Below are 25,261 nucleotides of genomic sequence, written 5' to 3' on the forward strand. Positions count from 1 at the left end.
TGTGATACTATCAGTAAAATTGTGAAAGATATCAACAACTTGAAGAATGATATTAATGTTATAAAAAATGCTACAATAGGCGAGAAGCCTCTTTCTGAAAATGTTAAAGAATTAGCGGTTGCAATCAACAATGTTGAAGCTATTGAAGCCATGGTTGGTAAAATTATTGAAACAGAAAAGAAGGTTAAGGAAATGGAAGGGAATAAAGAGGCGAATGGGCTGGAAACTACCATGAATAACCTGGTCAATAGAGTCGACAAGATGGAATTAAGTGTGAAGAGGATTGCTAAATATAATTTCCAAATTCTTAAGGCCTCTATGGACAATATGAATATTCTGATTAACAGATTTGATAACATTAAAGACAAAGAGGCGACAAGGACCAGATGGAGAAAAAAGGTCATGAGAAGAGAACTTGGGCCAACACCAGGAATCAGGGTGATATCAAGGGACGAGAGTTGGATGATTTCAAGACCTCTATGGACAACATGAAGTAGATGGTGGTTAATGAAGAAGATATTATGAAAAATATTTAGTTGTCTCGGTCTCTGTCTTTGTCTTTGTGTTGTCCTTTTTCTATCCTTCTGTTGTCTTTATGCGGCTCTATGTGTTTTGAATTCCCTTTTTGGTTTGGATAGGATCTGTTTTTTGTTTGGGTGATTAGGCACGGTTTTATTCTGCTTTAATGCTTTATCTATTTCCTGTTATGTAAAAGGATCGGGTTCCTTTCAAAAACCTTTTTTTACTTAATCAAAATGTGTAACCAATCACCATTGATGCAAACTGGATGTCATAATCAACAATATCATGGATTATCATTGATTTGTTATCAAATTGTGAACCGGTTACCTCAGTTACCATCTGATTCTTCACATTTCCTAAAGTAGGCACTTCATCGACTGAGCTTAAGCAGGTTACTGCCTTAATTGCACTCTGAGTAATCTTGTAAGGTTTGTCAAGCCACATGAATTCATCATGTATCCTACTCAAGATGTATCTAACCCACTCTAGCTCATCGAACGCTAGAAAATGAACAAACTGCATGAAACCCTTCTCCTCAATTGATTTGAATTCAGGTTTCAAGCTTCACATTCCATCAGTCATGTGCTTTGTGTAAAAAGTCAGCATTAGGGTTCTTTTAAGCTCTTCAATATTACAATGGATGTAAACCCTAATATCTTCCACACACAATACTCCATATGGAACGAATGAAAAAGCACCATTCGGATCATCTTCCATAGATTTATAGGGATGATTTTTAAAGATTGGTCTAGCCCTTTCAATGACATCAATTACCAATGGGGTCACAATACCACAGGATGTCATATCAAAATTTCAAGATTAAACAGGGAAAAATGTTAGCCGATAAATACCTCTCAACCAGATGCAAAGTCAGATGATGAATCCTCAATTCACTCTGAATCTCTGGAAATTCTGCTTTTCTCCTCTCTACATTCTTTCGCTTCAAATGAAAAGTGAGAAATGAAAGGTTTATTCGCCTTTTATCCATCACATACCTAACTTTTAGGTATAATAAATGCACTTAACCATAATTCTCCCGGTTACTCTACATACAGACAGATCTTCAGGATATAGTCTATAGGTCATCAAACTCTTCTGGAAAATCATCAAACAAGCATCTGCAAAGTGTCGGAACCAGGTACATATCTCCAATGGGGGTTTGAAATATTTTTCACAAAAATCTACCCCTAAGGCCTGATGCCTTAGCTTAGTTACTGGATGTAGTTCCAACACCAGAATCAGGTGCAAACCCACTTCCTGCATCATCACTGCTCGTCTTTACCCAAGTCTTCTTTATTTGATCTCTGATATCTTCAACTTTTTCTTTACCTTTCTCATTTGGCTTCACGTTCTTGTTCTTGTCTTCCGGACCTCTCCTATTCACATTTCTGCTTCTACAATACTTTGCAATGTGACCAGATTTGTTGCAAGCATAGCAAACAACATTTCCTTGCATAGGTTTGAAATTCATTTGATTTCTTCTTTTTCCTGCTTTGATTAGCAACATGTCCAAACATACCACATGCATAGAATCTGACATTTATTCTATTTTGAAAATTATCCATCATAGTTTTGCATACATTTGCCTTATGACCATGTTTATTGCATTTGAAACATTGACCGGTAAAAGATGAAGCATTATTGATCATCCTATTTTTGTGTTGACTAGCCATATGACTAAATTTATTACAAACAAAGCATTTACCATTGAATTTATGAGCATTAGGCTGCCTTACCGGAGGCCTTCTTGAATTGTTCTTCAGTTGTGTTGATTTGGAGCTTTCACCTTTCCCAAAACCAAGACCTTGTGTGTCATTAGGATTCTTATAACTAGCAAGCATTTCATCAAGTCTGGTTAAACTGATTTTGAACTTCTCCTTATACTCATTTGCAACATCGAGATAAAATTTAAGAAGTAGGACCTACTTTCCAAGATTTTCCTCATGTTCTCTAGCATTTTGAAGGTCACTTATCAATTGTCCATTCTCATTCTCAAGTCTGAAACATTCTTTAGATTTGTCTTTCAGGGATTGAGCAAACTTTTCTGCATTCTTCTTCCTTTCTTCAATCTCCTTTGTTAGTTTCATCACAATTGCTTCCATCTATTTCTTCTGAACAACATTAGCTCTAGCAAGTTTCTCACATTCTTCAATATTATTCCTTAGAACTTCATCAATGCTTTGACTCTCTTTCTCCTGAAGCTGATCAACAAGCTCCTTTCTTTTGTCTCTTGACTTGTTCAGCTGATCTTTCAGTGATTCAATAAAGTTCTCCGCATCTTTCAAATTTGACTTCAATTGCTTGACCTTAGCTTTGGAATGATCTAGATCATCAAGTGCAACAAGTAGTTGTTCTCTGAGACTATTTAAATCCATTGATTCACTTGCAGGATCCACCTCAAGTTGTTAGAGTTCTTCTGAGGAACTTAGCTATGATACCAATTGTTGGAAACAAGGATCCAAGGAACACTGAGAGGAGGGGTGAATCAGTGTTCTGCAATTTCAACTAAGTTATCCAAATCTATAAACCATTTAATGTCAATTAAGAAAAATAAAATGCAGAAGCAAAAAGTAAGTAATATCAACACCATAACACCAAGATTTTTACATGGAAACCTAGTTAAGGGAAAAACCACGGTGGGATTCAAACCCATAATATTAGTATACTCTGTTAGAAATATAAAAATATTACATAGGGGAATGCACATGCACTCAGGCACATTCCCTAGAGATCACTTCTCAAATTAAAAATAAGGGCTACAACCCTAGAAGGCTCGTTGCCTTATAAAATGTTTGTAAGAGATTATAATGATTTTTGAACTATGAAGTAGCATCAACAAATTCGTGGATATAGTTCTGGTTAAGCACAAAATATTGAATCACTCAATTCTGCAACACTGCACTTTTTTGATATTTTGCTTCAATCTAAAGAACAATTCTAACTCTTGCACACTTGGAACTATGCACAATCTCTCATACAAACTTCGCACACTGCCACCACACACAAAAATACCCATTACAATTGATCTTATATATCCACATCGCAAATTAAGAACCATTTCATGCCAGCTTCAATAACATGCCACAAAAGATGAAATGTGTAAATGAGTCGGCTCAAATCCACCTTTAAAGAATATGTGGACCAAAACAAAATGTCCAAACACTTCCCACATGACTTCTCATCAACCTCGAATATGCAAACAATCGCCAAAATCAATCTGCAAGATCCGCAAAAGCGAATCACTACACACTACGGTTGTTATACACTGTTTATACCAAAAACATGATTACCAGATCTTCTAATTTGCACGAAACTCATCACCGAAGACCACAATTGAGGAATTAGACATATTACATGACCACAAGCCTTCTCTAAAATCCACATAGCAAAATACACAACCAAAATAATTTGCTAACCAAAACTATTCACTATCGGATATCCTACTATGCTAACCGGACCTCACTGGACTCAAACAATCTTCACTCAATCTACCAGAATGATGAGAACATGAAGTGCGGATACCAAAACTAATATGAGTTGCCATCAATAACAACATCTAAACATACCTGCAATGTCTTTTGCCAACAAGTGTATCCTAGACTTACTTTATATTCTTCGCTTTTTGTAGTGAACCATATAACTTCATCTTCTTTCTCTGATAATACTAATCTTCTCATGCTAAGTATTTCTCCTAGCTTGGTTCTTTGTCCATCATTTATAACTTCCTCCAAGGACTTCCATTTGACTAAGCCCTGTTTCTCCTCTGGGTTGGCGATATAATCTGAGACATGTATTCACATTCTTTGCTCCAAATCCTCAATCCAATCTATTGCATCAAACATTTCTGCAATAAAAATTTCAAAAATATTTTATTATATTTATAATTAAATTTTTAGTTTTTTTATAATAATTTATTTTAAGAATATTATGAGAAGCTAGATAATAAATTATGAAAATTTTATTACAAGGCATTATTTATATCTTATTATGAGAAGCTAGACATAATATTTGTTTAAAAAATATTGATAAGAGGAACATTTGTTAAATTGTAATATTTGTTGCTTAAAATTTGATTTTTATATACATTATTATAATATTAATATGTTCTGATTAATTAGAAAAGTAGGTTTTCAGGACCCGAAACCTTTAACATAGGATATTAAGAAATGTCATCATAGAGTTCCAAAACATAAAAACTTGATACAAAACGACTGGCAACAAGCCAGTAACAGAAAAGACAGCATAAGATAGGAACAACAAAACAACATAAAACGGGAATACACTGCACAATTAAAGAGTCTTCAGAAGGTCCTCCGCCTTAATCACTAGCTGGTCATAGGAGGCCGCAACAGCTTTGAGTTCATCCCGGTCCTTATTAGGCTTCTTCTCTTTCTTTTTTCCTCTGGTTCTCGTTTCGGGTCCTTGAACATCTCCTGTGCCTTCAGTGTCAAGGTCAATGTCCAGGGTATCCTTCTCCTCATCCAATTTACTGATGAGAGTTTTAGTATTGCTAGCAGAGACCTTCAGAATGTTCAAGCTTTGCTCTGCGATACTTTTGAGACATTCCTCAATTTTGCTAACTTTACTGACAATTTTCGACATAGTTTGATCCATAGCATTAGCTTTTGCTTTCCTCTCCAGAAGGTCTTTCTCGATTTTCTTGAATCTGGGGTTGAAGGAGTCTCTTATGCTTTCAGCTTTAGCAATAGTATTTGTCAAATCCTCCATATAATCAGCCATAGTCTTCCCTTCCCCTATGTTAATAGTTTCTAGAATCTGGATTCTGTGGCTGAGTTTTTTGTTGTCATCCACAACTTTCTTGCAACTAGTGAATAACCATTCCATGGTGTCCATAAAATCTTTCATACCCCGAGGAGGTGGGTTTATGGAGAGATTAATCTTTCTAGAGTTGTCTTGTTCCTTATTTGGGGTGTCACCAACAGTAGCTTTGTCATCAGCCCTAAGAATTTCTCCAGTGGTCACCTCCTCCAAGTTCTGGTCAACTTCTATAATCTTTTTCTGGTTATGATCCTCTAGCTCCTTCACATTCTCATCCTTTCTCTTTTGTTTTTTTCTGGTCTGTGTATGGACTTTAGTTTTCTTTTTTTGAGAACCCTAGGGTTTCTCCTTCTCTGAATCTTCTGAGCCCTCCTCCGAGGAGGAGGAGCTAATCTGGAGAATTTTGCCTTTGGGTTTCTTTCCCTTTGAGGAGGAAGGCCTGGTTTTCAAATATTTCCTCTTCTTACCAATTTCAACTTCTGAGTCATCCATACTCTCCTCAGACTCACTCATTGGATCACTATCAGAACCCTCATCCAAGGAAAAAACAGAGTCCGACCCATCCTCCTCAGACTCAGAATAGAGGGTTACGGGCGGGCTATTTGGTTAGCCTTGAGATGGTCATAAATAAGAACCATTAAACCATGATGCATGGCAGTGTCCCCCGTAGGGTTCTCTTTATAGGCTTTTATGGTGGCATTCATAGAACATAATAGAAAATGTGAAATGTTAACATTCTCGTCATGCCTAAAATGATTCAGCAAAAGAAAATGGTAGCCGTATACTTTAGTGAATCTACCATCTAAAGTAATATAGTGCATTATAACAAAAAGGACCTCCCTCCATGGTTTGACAAAAGCCCTAGGGGGATAGTAAGTTTTACTTAGCTTCACCAGGCATTTTTTCTCCTTTTCAGTTTCTGGATATCTATCAATGGCCTCCTTGCTCACTTTTTTATCTCTATAATAGTTGTTTCCTTCCCTTCGAAGCCTCGCGGCCTAGGCAATAAGGTCTTCATCTATGACAACAGACTGGTCTCCCATCTTCAAAATACCCTTTCTCCAGTTTTTACAAAAGAAATTGGGGACTATGGCGTCCTGTCCATGAAGCCTCTCCATAAATTTAGAAAAACCACCCTTCTACAGTATGTTCCAGACCACCTCATTTTGCTTCCATTCCTTACAGCTGCTAGGCTTGTATCGGCGTCTGTTTCCACCCATATTTTCGCTATTCAGAGTAGAATGTTGAGACTTGCAAAGAACTTTAGACCGAAAGTTTCTCGGAGCTACCAAATTTACCTAGAAAACATGGGAAGTGATTGATTGAGTGTTATAATAAATGGTGCTGACAATATTATAATTGCTCGAAGCACTCCTTTTAATCCATTTCATTATTAGTTTGTACATAAAAAATCTTTGGGATGCTATGATATCGGTCCTTGAAAATGATTAATCTTACTTCCTCAAGGACGCCTTGTTCACCCTGCCAAGTAATCATTTCATCTTGATTGACCGTCGTGTTGGCTGCCCAGTCAGCAGACCCATTAGCTTCACCGTAGATATGAGATATATAGCTTTTCTCAAAAGTGTTGATGAGGTCTTTAGCTTCTTTTATAATGTTATTAATAGACCATGAAGGCTTAGAGGTCCCCTCGAGGCATTTGATGATGTTGTTTGAGTCCCCTTCAATCCATATGTAGGGGCAATTCCATCTTTTTGCGAGAAGAATACCTTGGAGTGCTACCATTGCTTCTGCTTTGTAGTTTGTTTGACTTCCTATTGGAACAACAATCAATTCCTTGCATATACCTTTGTCATCTCTAAGAATAGCTCCACATCTCGTAGGGCCCCGATTACCTTTTGCAGCACCATCAAAATTGACTTTGAACCAACCATGGGGGGGAGTTTGCCACCTTGCTTCAAGTCTTTTGTTTTTCTTAGGATCAAAACTACCAGCATTCTTCAAATTCCAGAAACTTAAAATGTGAGATTCCAGAGGGTTGGTCGAAAAACAGGGGCCCCCAATGATCCCAAAGTTCTCCACAATCGCCCATTGAATTTTCTGGAACATAATATCTTTAGTAAGAGTGGTGTCCCTAAAGATATGATTGTTTCTTTCTTTCTATAGTCCCCACAAAACGTGAGGGAGTGATAGCTGCCACAGAGATCTCAAAAAGGAGTTAGACCAATAGTAATTCCAGGAGTAGAACAACTCACTGATAGTATTAGGAAACACCCAATCAATGCTAAAACTCTTAACATTGTATTTACAAATATAATATGTTAATTAAAATATATTAACATTGTATTTACAAATATAAAATAAATTATATTAATATAATATAATTTGAATGATAAACTAGTAACAAATAATCAATTTTTTTTACTATAATATAAGTAATGCCAATTTTTTATTATATATAATACATGATTGACCATAATAATGTACACAATGAATTTGTAATTCATAATTTATTAAACAATATAAAATTTTGTAAACACTATTTTATCAATTTATTTTATTGTGAGACTTGATGCTTCTGACGATGGCGCTTTGCTTCTAGGGTTCGAGCTAGGGCACACGCGCTCTAGCTCGTGGTTGCTTCCTATCTGTTAAGCGTTGCTTGGGGGGTTTGTTCTGGTTTGGGGGTCGACATTTATTTTCTTCTTCCTTGTTATCTACTATGTGTTGTTGTCATTTGCTTTGTGCTACTGTCGAGAGTGGTGAGGGTGAGCATCTTTGTCCTTGCTCGTCTACTTGGTCGTGGGGGCTATGGCCTGTGGGGGCTGGGTTTGGTCCTTGGGGAGGGTGCAACATTGAGAGTGTTGCTCTACGTTTTCTTTGGTACAAAGAGAAAGCTTGGTGTTGTCGGTGTATGGTGGTTGGGGGGGATAAGGGGGTGCTCACCCTTATTCTTTTGGGGGGGTTTGCTCTGCATGCAAGGTGTTGTTGTCATTTTCTCTGTGCTATTGTCGGGAGTGGTGAGGGTGGGCATCTTTGTCCTTGCTCGTTTACTTGGTCATGGGGGCTACGACCTGTGGGGACTGGGTTTGGTCCTTGGGGAGGGTGCAACATTGAGAGTGTTGCTCTACGTTTTCTTTGGTACAGAGAGAAAGCCTGGTGTTGTCAGTGTATGGTGGTCGGGGGGGATAAGGGGGTGCTCACCCTTATTCTTTTTGGGGGGTTTGCTCTACATGCAAGGTGTGGGGGTTCAAATGGCCATGTCGAGTGGGGATCCATCTCATGCTTCTTTGAACCTATACTTTCGAATAGTTGTTGGTTCGAAGTCACCTATTCAAATCTCTATGGTTTTTAATAATAGTCTTTTTGCTTCGGGGGAAGGTAATGCCGATGTCGGCCCGTTGGGTAGTGCTCGGGTCACAAAAATTAATGGGTGTTTGGAGAAATGTAAAGAGAGGCCAAGATTGGTGATTCCTCCATAAATGATCATTGAGGATGTGGAATACTATTCAGAGCATTCTCTATATTGCAAGTTTTTGGGTATGAGGATCTCATTTCAGTTTCTGGAGAATTGGGCTCAGAGGACTTGAGTGCCAAAAGGGGAAATGGATATTATGTTCTTGCTAATAATTACTTCATGGTTACATTTAATTGCATGGAGGATCGTAATAGGGTTTTTGAGGGAGGCCGATACTTTTATAACCAGGTGGGGTTGTTCATCAAACCTTGGCATGCGGGGTTTAATCCTTTGGAGGAACTCCCGAATCGGGTTCTAGTGTGGGTTCATTTACCTCAGTTTCTGGTGGAATGTTGTAGGGAGGATGTGTTGTGGATGCTCGCTTCATTTATTGGGAATCCTATTGGAGCTTGATCACAAACTTTGGGGAGAAAGGTAATGACTTTCGCTCGTATATGCATTGAAATTGATCTTAGTAATCCTTTGCTAGATGCTATAGATATGTGTGAGGGTTCTTATTCTTGGGTCCAATAGCTAGATTATGAGACTCTACCATTTCAGTGTCATCTATGTCATGAGTATGGTCATTTGCAATGCAAGTGCCCTAGGTCTAAACCGGTTGTGCCCTAGCATCAACAGTCATCCCAGAACCTTGATGGGGTTGATAAAGGAAAAGTGCCCATGTGTGGTGGGGCAGTGGGTGCTGACAGTTTTGTCCCAGTTAAGACAAAGAATAGTAACCAAGGTCAAAAGAGGTCTTTGCAGGAAAGTCAGGAGGAGGATACCTTTAACAGATTTGAAGCCTTGGATGATCTTAGTCACCAAGAGGTGAATCCGGGGATGATTCCTTTGGATCAAAGTGCAATAGGGATGGTGCTAGGTAGTGTGAACTTGGATCCTACTCGGGGTCTGTAGGAGATTGGGAATCAACAGATGGAGATGGATCGGCAGGTATTGGCTTTGCTGGGACCCATCTCTAGTTTCGAAATAAAGATAGTTGGTGGGGATGTTTCTCCTACAACACAGAAATTGGACTCTATTGGGGCTAAAAGTAATAAGATTTCTTTACATCTGGGTCTTCTTCAGAAAGACATCAAGAAATGCGCAATAGAGAAGAATTCAAAGGTTGGCAGAAAGAAGGACTTGGATAAGATTAAATTGATGGGGGAGAACTTGGTTGAGTCAGGGTCAGTAAAGAGTCTAGATTCTCATTTTTCTAATCCTCCAAAATGATTTTAATTTCATGGAATGTGAGGGGCTTGAAAAGTGGCCCTAGACAAAAATTTGTTTGGGAATTGATTAGGAATCATTCTCCTGATGTCCTTTTCTTGCAGGAAACTAAACTTTATGTGGAAAGTATGTTGGGTATGGTGCCCAAGCTATGGGAGAGAGGTGAATGGCAATGTGTTGGGGTATTTGGCTCCTCTTAGGGTGTGGCTTGTCTTTGGAACCCATTGAGGATACGTCTTATATGGTGGGTTTCCTCCAGATCTTCTTTATCTGGGGTTGCCTCTTGTCTTGAGACTGGGGAATATATCTTGCTTTCTAACATTTATGCCCCCACTAATCTCCAGGGTAAGCAGAATTTGTGGTCTCATATTTCTTTTATGCGTGGGTTTTTTTCCTTTTCATCTGTGGATCATGGCAGGTGATTTTAATGCCATCTTAGAGTTGAGTGAGAAGAAGGGTGGTGTTATGAGGTTGGAGCCTTCTTCCTTCATTCTTCAGGATAGTATATCAACCTTGAATCCGATTGACATCAAGCCTGGTAATGAGCAGTTCACTTGGAACAAGAGGAGACTAGGGGAGTATTGGATTGCGGAGAGGTTGGATCGCTTTCTGGTTTCTATCTTTTGGATTGGTGGGGGATGGTCCACATGCTCTGAGATTTTGGATTGGAGAGGTTCAGACCACTGGCCCATCAAGTTGGTTGCCTCTTCTGCTCGGGTTTCTCGATCTCTATCATTCAAATTTCAGCTTATGTGGTTGAGAGACTCTTGTTTATAGGCTCGTGTTGTGGAGTGGTGGAAGAAAGGGAGGTCTGCCTTTGCCTTTGGCACTGCCATGTACACCTTTGCCAAGCAGCTGCAATTTGTTAAGTTTCAGCTTAAGCAGTGGAATCGTGAGTCTTTTGGTAACATCTTTAATGCCAAGATAGAGGCTCAATTTGATTTGACTGGCATTACTAGAGATATTAGAGAGCATGGATTGTCAGAAGCCTTTCTTAGGGAGGGAGTCAGGGCAGTCAAGGTTTTAGAGTAATGGGAGCTTAGGGAGGAAATCTACTAGAAACAGAGAGCTCATGTTGATTGGCTTCAAGAAGGGGATAATAATACTACATTATTTTTAAATTAGGTGAAAGCAAGAAGGCATGGCAATTCCATCCCTATTCTAGTTAATGATAGAGGTGAGCAGTGTTTATCCTTGCAGGAGATTTCTAGGGTGTCTTTGCAGTATTTCCAATCTCTTTTTAGTGAGGACTTTCAGGGGGATTTGGAAGAGGAAAATCAGGTTCTTCTTGTATCCCTTCTCTTGTTAATAGGGAGATGAATGAGCAGCTTATGAGACCTATTTTGTTGGACGAACTTGAGAGGATTTTTTTTCACATGAAGAAGGGGAAGGTGCCTGGACCAGATGGGTTTTCAATTGAGTTCTATCAAGATTTCTGAGATATTATTAAATTGGGCTTATTAGATGTGGTCCAAGAGTCCCAGAGGAGTAAGTAGATGCTTCGGTCTTTGAATGCGATGTTCATTGCGCTCATCCCCAAGTGTGATGGGGCTAACCAATTAGGCCAATTTCACCCAATTTCTCTTTGTAATGTGATTTATAAGATTATTTCTAAGTTGATAGCGCAAAGGTTCAAGAATTGGCTCGGGGGGATCATTTCTGAAGAGCAGAGTGGGTTTGTGCAAGGCCATCAAATTTTGGATGGAGTGGTCATCGCTACTGAGGCCATTCATTCTATGGCAGCTTCCAAGGAAAAAGCTATGTTTATCAAGCTGGACATGGCAAAGGCTTATGATAGATTCTGATGGTCCTTTCTCTAGAAGATTCTTAGGGATTTTGGTTTTGCTGATGAATGGATCCAATGGGTTATGAGTTGTGTTTCATCTACCTCATTCTTTGTGCTAATTAATGGAAATCATACTGAGTTGTTTGGTGCGTCTAGGGGCCTTTGTCAAGGGGACCCTCTTTCCCCATACTTATTTATTATTCTGGCTGAGGGTCTAGGGAGATTGATTAAGTATAATGTGGGGTTGGGTACTATTCATGGTTGTTGTTGGGGTAGTGATTTGCTTTCTCAGTCCCATTTGCAGTTTGTGGATGATGCGGCCCTGATGGGACTAGCTAGGATTAGAGAAGCTATAAATCTACGTAAAATCTTGGATGTCTATCTTGGGGCTTCTGGCCAGTTGATCCATGAGGATAAATCTTCCATCTTCTTCTTCAACACACCTGGAACTATTCAGTTGAGGATTGCTCATATTTTGAGATTCCAGGTCAGGTATCTTCCCTTGACTTATCTGGGTATCCCTATCTCTGATAGTAATCCTCATAGGGACTCTTAGCAGGGTATTCTGGACAAATTTCGCATGAAGGTTGAATATTGGACTCGTAGATGGTTATATTTTGTTGGGCAGGTTCAACTGATTCAATCGGTGGTTCATGCTCTTCCAATTGATAGGTGTATGCTCCAAGTGGCCCTAGAGTGGTTTGTGAAGGAATTGGATTCTTTGGCAATGCAATTCTTATGGGTAGGCAACCTGTCCTCCCATAGATGGTGTCTTGTAAAATGGGACTTGGTGTGCAGCCTGAAGCAGTTGGGTGGGCTTGGCTTAAGGCAGTCTTCTTTTTTGGGGGAGGCTTTGATGGCTAAATTTTACTGAAGGTGGTGTGTTGAACAAGATCAAGGTTGAGCTAGGATTATATCTTTCAAGTATATGCAAATGATCCCAAAGGAGGAAATTACAAGATATCCACTGGTGGGAAAAGGTTCTATGATTTGGAGTACTCTCAAGAAAGGGGCTAAACTGATAAAAGAAGGTTTTTTTTGGATCTATAGGAAGGGAGAAGAAGTGTTTTTTTGGTTTGATTCTTGGGATGGCTAGCCCCCATTATTTCTTAGTTTCCTAATTTAGTGAATCTTTGCCAGAGGTTCTTGGAGGCAGGGTGGTCTAGAGTGAGCAAGTTTAAGTCTATTTATAGGTGTGGGCTACTGGAGATGGTGTGGTGGAAGGTTCCTAATGAATGGTCGGTTGCTTATATGGAGGAAGACTACGCTGAGCTTCATGGCATTTTGGCTAGTAGACACTATAGTTCTCTTAGGGATAGGGATAGACTTGCTTGGTCCCTGAATCCTAAGGGTGTGTTTAATGTTGCCAGTGGGTACCCGGAGTTGTTGTTCTGTTGTTTGGAGGGGAGGGAGGTGCACTGGTGGAAATATGTTTGGAACAAGTTCTCTTGGCCGAAGTGTAACTGTTTTGCTTGTAATTTGGCTTTGAATAGGTGTCTTACTTGGGACAATATTCGCAAGCATGGATTCCATGGGCCTTCCATTTGTGTTTTGTGTGGTAATGGAGAGGAGGACTCCTCTCACCTATTCTTTAGATGTCCCTTCTCTATGTTGCTCTAGCATTACTGGTGGGGGGTGTGGAAGCACCCCTGTGTTCACGCGGATTCTTCGGTGGAGTTTTGGAGCAGCTTGGGCAGACCTCCTATTTTATCCTCTTTTCTCTAGACTGTCTGGCACATTGGACCCATTTTAATACTTTGGTAGATTTGGTTAGAGAGGAATAGGATGATCTTTAGGGATGATAGACTGTTGGTTCAACAAGTGTGGAATAGAAGCATTGGCATGATCTAGGAGATGGTGGAAGCTAAATGTGAGGTGAATTTTCCTCTGGATAGAGAGGAGGCTAATATTGTGAGTAGGTTGGGTTTGTAGGAGATGTCTCTTGCTTCAAATTGTGTCAAGAGAGGTAGATGTGCTAAGTAGAAGGTTCATAGGGTGGGAACCTGGTTGCCCCCTTAGGATGATTTCATTAAGATCAACACCAATGGCTCTTCTCGGGGTAATCCGGGTCCTACTGGGATTGGGGGGGATGGTAGGGATTGTATGGGGGTTGTGGTCTTCTTCTTTTTAGTTCATAAAGGACAACAGTCTAATAATTTTATGGAGGGGCTTGCAATTCTCTATGCCTGGGAGCGTGCATATGAGCTGGGGTGTCATAAGTTTATATGTGAATCGGATTCGTAGATTATTGTTAATTTGTTGATTGAGCAGAAGGTGAGTGGGACTAATTGGCATCTAGTAGAGATTATGCACCAGATTTTGCAGATTAGCACTATGATGGAGAGGGTGTCTTTCATCCACATTCCTCATGAATGGAATAGAGCCATGGATTGTTTGGCTAAGTGGGCTTCTGAACAAGGTGATGTTTGGAAAGTTGAGGGTTGGGATCATCTTTCCCTAGATTACTGTCAGGACTTGCATAAGATCCTTGCTGAGGATATAGATAGTTATGAAGTTGGATGATGTCCGGTTGGGTTGTTGTTCTCTTCTAGAGCCTTGTGGCTCTAGCTTCTGTGTGTAATTTTGGATTCTGATTATTAATAAAGTTTTTAATAGTTTTTACCCCTTTATTCAAAAATAAATAAAATTTAGTTGAATGTTAAATCTATTTTAAACAAATAGTGGTATTGTGCTATGTTACTCAATGCAATATTTTTTTTTTTTAAATCAATATTCATTTATTCTACTATTATTTTACACAACTTTATTATTTAATTTAATTTTTTATTGATTAATTAACTTGATAGCCCAATATTTTTTTCCCTTAAATATATAAATATTGATTACATATATGCATGTAAAAGATTCTCCCAAAACATTAACATACACACATGTAACCTTTGCAAATAAATCTAATAGATTTGGTCAAGATTTGGATGGACGCTATAAAGAACCTTGAGATTTGTTAATAGCAAATATAGTTTTTTTTTTCTTTTATATATATATTTTTGATACAAATTATTTGTTAAAATAGTATCTATTTTTTAATTTTATTTTTAATATGATTGTTTGGAGTAGAGGGATTTCAATGAATATTATAACGATTTTGATAAGGAAAGAAATAAATTAATATTTTTAAATTGTTTCTCATGAATAAGTCTTTCTTGTATTTGAAAATATATTTATTTAATTTATAAAATTATTTCTCTTGAATAAGTATTTATTGTCTTATAAGAAATTTTATTTTAATTTATATAAAAGGTGAAGCACAAAAAAAATTATTTGCTAAATGATCTACCAATTGACCTCAGGTATTATCCAAATGTATGCAAAATATAGACCAAAATTTCCCTTGATTGACCTTATGCACCTCTTTGATGTACCCATTGTACACCAAATGTATTACCTAAATGTATATTTAATTAGAAAGGTTTACTTTTGTTAATTATTATATAAGGTGAGATCAAGTGGAAAACAATCCATAAAACCTCTATTTTAGACAATTTTTGGAATCCAATTTCAATTTTTATCTTTCAATTCACCTTACAAATGAAGGTAATTCAAGACTTGAGAACAATAATAGTGAAATTGGTAATACTTGTATCAATGTTTACATGATTTTGTACTTACCTTGGTAAAATGTCCTAAATTCAATAACATATCACCAAGTGGTATATTCTTGTGTTTGGCTTGGCTTTTGTCCTAATCCTATCCACCTCCATTTTTAACCTTATTCTAGTAAATTCCACCATCATTTCATTATTATTTCACTATTACACTTACTTTCATAAAGTTGTTCTTTGCCTTGAAATTACCATATTAATTCCAAGGTTTATTTTTGTGTCACTCTAGATTGACCAAGGCCAAAAAAATTAGACCATTAAATTTAAATTCAAACTTTCTTACCCCTTGCTATTACTTTTTATGAACCAACTTAGTACATGTTAGTGTGATATGTATCTATGTCATAGTACTAAATACATTCAATGTGCAATTAATTCACATGCAACATTACGGAGAAAATAATTAGAGCACACTACAATTTCTAGACATACAAAAGTTAGATCCACAATATTTGGATATAGGCCATCTCTATGTTAGTGAATGTTGTCTTTGATGTTTTTTTATAACCATTAATCTAAAACTCCAAAGGGGTTTGACCTAGGAGATACAAATCAAAATAGCTCCTGGGGATCAAGAAAAGACAGCTTTCACATGTGCATGGGGAACCTTTTGCTGGAATGTCATGCCATTTGGGCTAAAGAATGCAGGAGCAACTTACCAAAGAGCATTAACTACTATCTTTCATGATATGATGCATAAGAATATGGAAGATTATGTTGATGACACTTTAGTAAAGACTATGAAGAGATCCACGCATATTCAAGAGCTAGGCCCTATACTAGACACAATGGAAAAATTCAAACTCCGCCTAAATCCAAAAAAGTGTGCATTTGGAGTGACATCTGGTAAATTGCTTGGTTACATAATTTCAAAGAAAGGAATTGAGGTTGACCCTGAAAAGGTCCAAGCTATAATGGAAATGCCTCTGCCCAAGAATATCAGTCAAATGAGAAGTTTACAAGGACGTCTTCAATCAATAAGGCGCTTTATATCTCAGCTACCAGACAAATCTCAACCCTTCACAAAGGTATTAAGGAAAGGAGTTCAATACAACTAGGATGAATATTGTGAACAACATCTAAAACAAATCAAAGATTATCTTTCTAATCCACCCATATTGATGCCACCAATTCAAGGTAAACCATTTATTTTATACATATCAGCTATAGATACTTCACTGGGGGCACTTCTGGCACAACAAGATGAGAATAAAAAGGAAAGAGCCATATATTATATCATTATAACATTGGTGTCTTATGAAATGAACTATACAATCATATAAAAGGCTTCTTTGGCATTAGTCTTTGCATCACAGAAATTAAAACACTAAATGTTAGCACACTCTATTAAGCTGGTGGCTAAGATTGATCCACTCAAATATCTTCTTAGTAAAGAATGCTTATAGGAAGACTGGTTAAATGGGTCATGGTTCTTACAGAATTTGATATTGAATATGTGGAACTTAAAGCTATCAAAAGATAGGTTATTGTAGACCAACTTGTTGATGCTCCACTTGAAGACAATCAACCTCTGCATATTAAATTTCCGGATGAATCAATCATGCACCTTACTCAACAATCATGGAAGATGTTCTTTGATGGGTCTTTCACTCAACATAGTTCTGGTGCCAGAATGCTTTTTATTACTCCTAAAAAATATTCAATCCCAAAAGATTACAAGATTCTCTTCCCTTGCACAAACAACATTGCAGAATATGAAGCTTTGGTAAACGGGATCAAGTTGGCCATCGAGTGGAAGATTGGTGAATTACACATCTATGAAGATTCTCAACTCATCATCAACCAAATAAATGATCTATATCAGACAAGAGATGAGAAACTGATGCCTTATAAGAGAATGGTGGATGATCTCAAGAAATATTTTACCTTTGTATCATTTCAGCAGATCCCCAGATCAACAAATAGAGCAGCGGATGCAACGGCCACCTTGGCGTCTATACCACAGCTACAAGAATCTAATTTTTGCTTTGAATTCCTGGTGGAAGAGTTACATTATCCTGCCTATGAATCTCCTGAGTCCCAAATGGTTTGTTCTATTATTGGACATGACTCATCTCACTATAGCCACATTTACTCTTACCTGTGTGACCAAGTTGTCCTTGCTAATCTTTCCCAAAATGAAAAAAGGAACCTAATCCGAAATGCGTCATGATGCATCATCATTTCTAATGATCTATTTAGGCGAGGTTTAGATAGTACTTTGCTTAGATGCCTAGAAACTGAGGAGTCCCAACGCGCATTATCCGAGGTTCATGAAGGTGTTTGTGGAACACATTCGAACGGTCTAACTTTAGCATGAAAACTACTAAGGGTTGGCTACTACTAGCCAGACATGGAGAAAGAAGCTATAAAATTTTCCAAAACTTGTGAAAAGTGTCAGCTACATGGGAGCCTTATACATGCTCCAGTAAGGGATCTCATACCCTTTGTTACACATTGGCCCTTTCAACAGTGGGCATTTGATCTAACTGGCCAAATATATCTTGCATCATCTAATGGACACAAGTTTATTATAACTACCACTGAGTACTTCACTAAGTGGGTAGAAGTGGTTCCGCTCATCAAAGCAACTAATAAATAGGTAGCTTTGTTCATCTTTAAGTATATCATCTACAGGTATGGTATACCTTCATCCATTATAACTGACAATGGAGGATAGTTCAAGAACAAAGATCTAAATGAACTCTGTGAAAAATTCAAAATAAAACAACACTGGTCATCTATGTACTACCCTCAAGGTAATAGACAAGCCGAAGCATCTAACAAGAATCTGTTGACTATCTTACATAGAACAGTAAATAAATCTGGAAAAGATTGGCATCTGTAGCTCAATCCTGCCATGTGGGCTTATAGAACAAGTATTAGAACACCTACTGGGGCTACACCTTTTTCTTTGGTGTATGGGTCCAAAGCAGTATTACCTATTGAAGTGGAAATACCATCTCTAAGAGTTTCTTTGCAAGGTCTTGTTACTAATGAAGACTACAGAATAGCTAGATTGCAAGAACTTGAATTGTTGGACGAACGTCGGCAAGTGGTATGCAATCATCTAAGAGCATATCAAAAGAGAATGTCTAGAGGTTATAACAAAAAGGTTTGACAATGATAATTTCAGGTTGGTGACCTTGTTCTAAGAGAAATCCTAAGAATCAACAGTTTCGAGACAACAAAGGGAAGTTTGAACCCCATTGGCTGGGTCCCTACATCGTTACTGCAGTCTTTGGCTCTGGTGCCTATGAATTCTCAACATCGAAAGGAGAACAACTCCGTGAACCAATCAACACCATCCACCTGAAGAAATTCTTCACCTAAATTTTCTCTTCTCTAGCAGCCTATACAGCTAAAAAGTCCAGGAGAAATCCTAAAAATCAGAAAAAAGTCCTGAAGAAATCTTAAAAATTAGAAAAAGTCCTGAAGAAATCCTAAAAATCAGAAAAAAGTCCTGAAGAAATCCTAAAAATCAGAAAAAGTCCTAAAGAAATCCAAAAAAAAAAAGGAAAAAGAGAAAATGCATTGGTGAAAACAATCTCTGCCAAGCAGGTGAAAATCTAGCAAACAAGTGCCTCTTGTACTCAAGCGCTCCATCTATCAACGCAACATTGGCATTCCCACTTTCATGCATCTTTGATTTCATTTGTACATAACTTTTAGTCACTTTTGTGACATCTTGGTTCATTGGAACCCTCATGGCTTGAAACTGATCAATGTCCTAGTCTTAGGTTAATCAACAGAGCACATTACATGTCCTAAGCAGTATCAACCAAGTCATCATTCTGTCAGTAATACCCGGTCATCCACTCTGAGTCAGTCACTTGTCTCCTGACTACTGAAGAGTTTTATCACTGAGTACACAAGCAAAACAAACAAAACTGAAAACAATCACTAAACAGTTTGAGCTATGCATGTAACTTTTCTTTGTGTGTTGTCTTTTATATTGGTTTTCGATTATTATCCCTCTGAGTAACTTGAGGAAGTCTATCTTGACTAAGAGGAGCAAGGATTGGGGGCATAATATTTTCTTTGTTTTATGTTTGTAGGAATGATTTCAATGATCTGGAAACATCTAATTAGTTGGGTGTCTGTGATGAGAGCCTTCACATTAAGGTGAAATCGCCACACATACCTTGACTCCACTTATTTGAATGCTACAAGGAGGTTCCCATCATTTCTTTGTCTATTTTGAGGGGATTTCTTTATCATGCAATCCAGGTCCCTGCGAAATTTGTCCAAGGATATGACGAAAAAGGGTCATTGCGGACAAGATAATTAATAATGCACATGAAAAGAAAGGAACTCTAATCTACCTGCTATGTTTGTTAACGCTCAGTGATGAAACTTAAGCATTTCAAATCCAGTGACTAGGTTTAGGTTGCATCTCATTTTGCATTTCATTCTTCAATTTGTGAATTTAGAGTGATTTTGGTATGGTAACAATGATCTCTTTATCTTCTAAATGAGAGTTGGAAGTATCATCATTTCTTAGCTAAGTGGTCTCTTCTTCATCATTTCTCCGATCGAGTACTTGTGTATTGAGATATTTAGCTACATACATAAGCATTTTATATAGATTCATACATTCATTATCACTCATTTACATTTATCTTATTGCATTGAAAAATAAAAAATAATTTTTTTTGCACTACTCGTTGCTCATTCTCATCATTCATTTGCATCATCATTTATTTGCATGAAAAATAAACATCCATATTCATTTGCATTACATCCATACTGAAAAGAAATGCATACATATAGAATAAAGCATATAGAAAAGCATCTTATAATCAATCAACACAAGTACGATGAAATCAAATCAAGAGCTCGTAAATCGGCTGTCCTGAGTCCATTTTTAGGATCGAAATCAAAATCTAATGTCAAATCTCTCATCAAAATTTCACGACGTTGATCACTTAGCACTTTCATCCTCAAGTCAATTTTTCGAATCAATTTGTGCTCAATTTCTCATTTATCAACGCTAAATCTCAATTTAATTCTCACATTAACTCTGATTTTAATCTTCAACATTAATCTTTGTGCTCAAATAACTTATCATCGCTACAAAAAAAAAATTGCCTACAATCACTGCACAACCCTCGCTATCTTTCGATTTTGCTTCCGAGGGGGCATACTCATGACCTCAAAGTCAAGAATTTATTTCAAAAATCTTTATTACAAGTCGAGCAGCTAAGCTTCATCAAATCAATCGCTAGGGGCATATTAGTTTTATCGCTTCATATCAAGCTGACATTGTCTTTGTCTGAATCAGTCTCTTACCGTTAATCAGTTTCATAGTTTTTCATCAAGCTGATTATTTGTTTAAACTCAATCAAGGGTTTAAAGAGTATCTTCGATCACACACTCAATCTAAGAAGGTGTTCAGTTTCATCGCATCGAATCAAGCTGGACAGTTTATCTTCGCTCATCGTATCTTGATCAATCAAGTTCAAGATCGGTTTTCTCTTCGCTCACTGAGTCTAGTTCAATCAAGTTGTAGATCAGTAAGATCCGCTTCCTGATCAATCAAGTTCAAGTTCAGTATCTTTGCTCTTCATCGGTCCTAGTTCAATCAAGTTCGGGATCGGTTTCGCTTTAATCAACTCTGTTTAGTTTCATCGCTTCAAAACAAGTTGAATACCTCGCTTTTCCTTTTGTTTGTGATCAATCAAGTTTAGAACTGGTATCTCCTAGACATCAAATTTTCTTTGAACCAACGTGTTGCTTGCACATTAATTCAAAGAGGGGAAAATCTAGTACCCTAAAAATGTTCATCTAAACCATGAGCCCCTAATCTCGACAACATCACCAAGGTCCTAACCAAAGGCACTTAAATAAATCTTGAGCACACAATTAATTTTTTAAATCATCAATGTCACATGGCAAATAAATAACTCAATATTAATTAAATATTTATTTAAATAATTGATCATTGCAAGTAAATCATTTTTAAAACAATTATCCTATTTATTTTATTGAATATTCTAGCATATTTAATGAAATAAATCAATTTTCCATCAAATCTTCAAAAAAGGAATTAATTGACCAAAAAAAGAATTAAAAATTGAAGAATAATCTCAAAGAAAGCAATTAAAATAATTAAATATTAAAATTGAATGAAATAGAGAATAAATCAGCTTTTCTTGATTTTATCTTAATTTAAGTTCAATTTCCTTTAAAACTGAGAAAAGCATCCAATCACATCAATTCACCTAGATTGTGCTTCCTCTTGGAAAATCTTGACCGCTCATCATCATTTGATCTCAGCCTTTGGTTTCTTTCTGAATTTTCTATAAATTCAGTCTCTCATCTCTCATTCAGAGATCCTAGAGAATATATTGTTATTATAATATTTTTGCTCTAGGTTCATTGAGAATTTTCATTGAGATATTTCATATTAATCATTTCATATTGCTTAAATCATTTATCTTAAATATTCATATATTTCTTAAATCATGTTAGATTAATCTTGCATATCTACCTTAAATCTTGCATCCATTTAGCTCATATAGATTTAAAAATCCTTCGTTTAGATGTTGTCTAGTCACTGGATAGCTTAGAAATGTGAGAGCAATCTAAACTCGCATCTACTAGAAGGCAATGGGTCGCTTTATAATGGTTTATTATTCATTGATTATTGATTTACTAACCATGCATCTAATGACTTAATTTAAGTGTTGTGTATTCCAAATACAGATATAGGTCCACTTTTCACACACACACTATTGACTTAGTGAACTCCTAAAGTTGTCCTTAGACACCACCTTGACACATTCAACTTTAGGAAAGGTGAATATGAGTATGTTTATTGAACCACTTTATGTTAGATCATTTCTATGCAACACAATTTAATTCTACGTCTCAAATTGAGTTTTTGCTAGTCAAGATCGGCCATGTGGCATTTGAGATTGAATCAAAGTAAATTTGAAAACTATGCTGACTTTGACACATTCCTCAAATTAAGAATATTAATTGATTTTATTTTTTTTAAATTATTCTATAATATTTATGTAGTGTAATTATTTGCATTACATAAATTGGTGAACTTGGCTTAACTTACACCCCTAGGGTTCAGCCTTAGGTTTAATTCCTAGAAAAATATTTAAGATTTCAGGTACTTTTTAATTCTTTGTCTTATTTTTAGATGATTTCCCTTTCCTATTTTGTGATACACAACTTTATCTTTTTCTTTGGCTTCTTATTCATATTGTGATCTTTCTTTCACCTACCCTAACCTCTCCCTATATACTTTTTTTTTGGTCGGTAAAATATATATTTTATTATTAGATAATAAAATTCTGAGTCATACACAAAAGATTTTCCAACTGGTAGCTCCAAAAAAAATAGTCCAAACCCTACCACACCATCCTACCATCAAATGGGCATTTCAACATTTCACCCATCAATTCATCCCCAAGAGCCTAATACAAAATTCAAAATTCAAAAAAATGATAGAGTTTCTACACAAAACAATTTTTGAAAACAACAGTCCAGCTATAGATTTCCTACCCCACCCATATCAACTCATGATGTTGTTGCATCCCTTTGCCTTCGGGACCGCCTAGTCCTCTTTCTGCTCCTTGTACCTCAACCATATTCAATTTGACTCCTATCTTTGTCCTATGGATGGCCACCCCTCCAGTAATCCACTAGCTTGTATTTGAGTTGGGAAAGATCCATCAACTCCCTCGATAGTCCAAATGCAAGAACAACCTCCCATTTGGTCACATAGTCTCTCATAGTGTGCCACCCCTCCACACCTATGCACCTGTGCATGTTCATTTCCTTATTGGCTTTCCACAAGATGAAAGAATGGATATTTGGTGCATAGCTAGGAACCACCACCCAATCACCTTGCGATGTGACAAACCATGGGGGCTTCACTTAGTGAACCTGGGTTATAGCATGTGTGTTCAAGGCATACTAAAGAATCCCCCTATTTTCAAAACATATTCCCCTAATCTCCTTTTTTGTCACCCCCTCCCAATACACAACCTGAATTAAAATCCCCCCTATTTTCACCAGATATTGTATTTTTTCATAGCCCAAATTAAAACCCCCCTATTTTCATCGATAGGCAATATATTGTGCCCTCATTTTTGGGATATTAAACCCCCCAATATGAATGCACATGATATAATATTGCCTATCCATTGAAGCCCTGTGTGACTGATGCAATACAAAACCCCTTCCCTTTAGACCTACAAAATACAAAATACCCTTACAGGGACTCTCTGCTACTAGATTAACAGTCAAATTTCAATAAAACTTAAGCTTATATGTTCATCAAATTAGCAACACATAATTACAACTATAGCCCTAATTGGACTGATGCCTCTCCTTGATGCTAATTCTATCCTCTAATCCCTCTTGGGATCTCACAACAAGTTTCAAGGTGTTCTGACAACCGAATCAGGGAGAAATTGTCAGATTTATGTTAGAACCCTAGTTATCCTAACTAGCCAGGCAATCCCGTGAAAAATCTGCAAAATCTTTCCAGTTCAAAATTTCAACCATCGGCAAGTGGAAGATAACACACTACTCTTAATCCATAGGTTCTCACCCTAACAAATGGAATCCAAACAACAATATACAAATACAGAAAATAGGGCAAATTGCAGAAACAAAGCGAAAGACAGAAAATAAACTTCCAATTTGGTGCCAATGATTTCAAATTTGAAAAAAAGAGTTACAGAATTACATTGTAGAATCCCTAGTTCTCCCCTCTCTCTTTCTCTACCCGTTGCTCATAAAATTTATACCAAATTTGAATTTTCTCGTTGTGACCGTTGGACTGCATGACTATTCAAATTCAAAAACTGATAAGTTGTTGTCGAACACAGGTATCAGAATAACAATATCAAGCAGATAGACCAACATTGGGTATCGATATTGGAATAACAACTCCGACCATTCCTTTTGATCTCCATCAGAATAACTCTTCAAGGTAGAGCAACAATTCCCAGTTTCCCGATAGAACAAACTACTCTGATGTCACTCATTTTGGTATAGCTTATGTTGAACAAGTTATGTGGATGCCTATCGGAATTACTCATCGAAGTCACCTAAACAATATTTTGCAATCTCGATAATGTAAATTATCCTAATGACAATATTATCGGATTAACTATTCTGATGACAACTTTTCACCACAATGATGTTTTATCGGGTTAACTATCCCAATGCCAATATTGATACCTTATCGGAATAACTATTCAAAGTTGATTGAATATAATTTTGCAAATCCGATAGTGTAACCTATCCCAATAACAACAATGATACCTTATTGTTTTAACCTATCCTGATGACAGTAATGGCAACATTTTATCACAATGACATTTTATCGGTATAAACTTATCCCGATGACAAAAATGACAACATTTTTAGCAACTTCACAAATTTGAAAATCATGACTCCAATTTTGACCAACAGACCCAAAAACATGAAATGACATTACAAATGGTCTCAACAGACCTTATTAAATCAAAATAGACCTAACCCTAACTCCTAAGACTCAAAACACCAAATTGACAGATTGACTAGACCTTAGGTGCTCCTGGACCAGACACTCGAGCTTGAAAATTTTCCAAGTCCCTTGGAAACCGGATTGTCCTTGTCCATCTCTGACCTTTCATGGTGTCCTCCTTGCTTGAGTACCTTGAACTGGTTTCTCTCTCACAATTGCCATATTCGTCCTTTGACCCTTGCAAAACACTCTCAGCTCCTTGTCCAATCGCTTGTCCTTTATGACTCAGGTTCTCTGTCACTGGAACCCCTGATCCACCATGTTTATTAGACCCAAAATGCTCTATTATTGCAAAACATGACTGCTTATCAACTTCTTTTTCTACTATAGGACAAATTAGATTCCCAACTAGGATTGTTTTATCC

Source organism: Cryptomeria japonica, chromosome 3 (genome assembly GCF_030272615.1).
Source record: "Cryptomeria japonica chromosome 3, Sugi_1.0, whole genome shotgun sequence".
Taxonomy (NCBI): domain Eukaryota; kingdom Viridiplantae; phylum Streptophyta; class Pinopsida; order Cupressales; family Cupressaceae; genus Cryptomeria; species Cryptomeria japonica.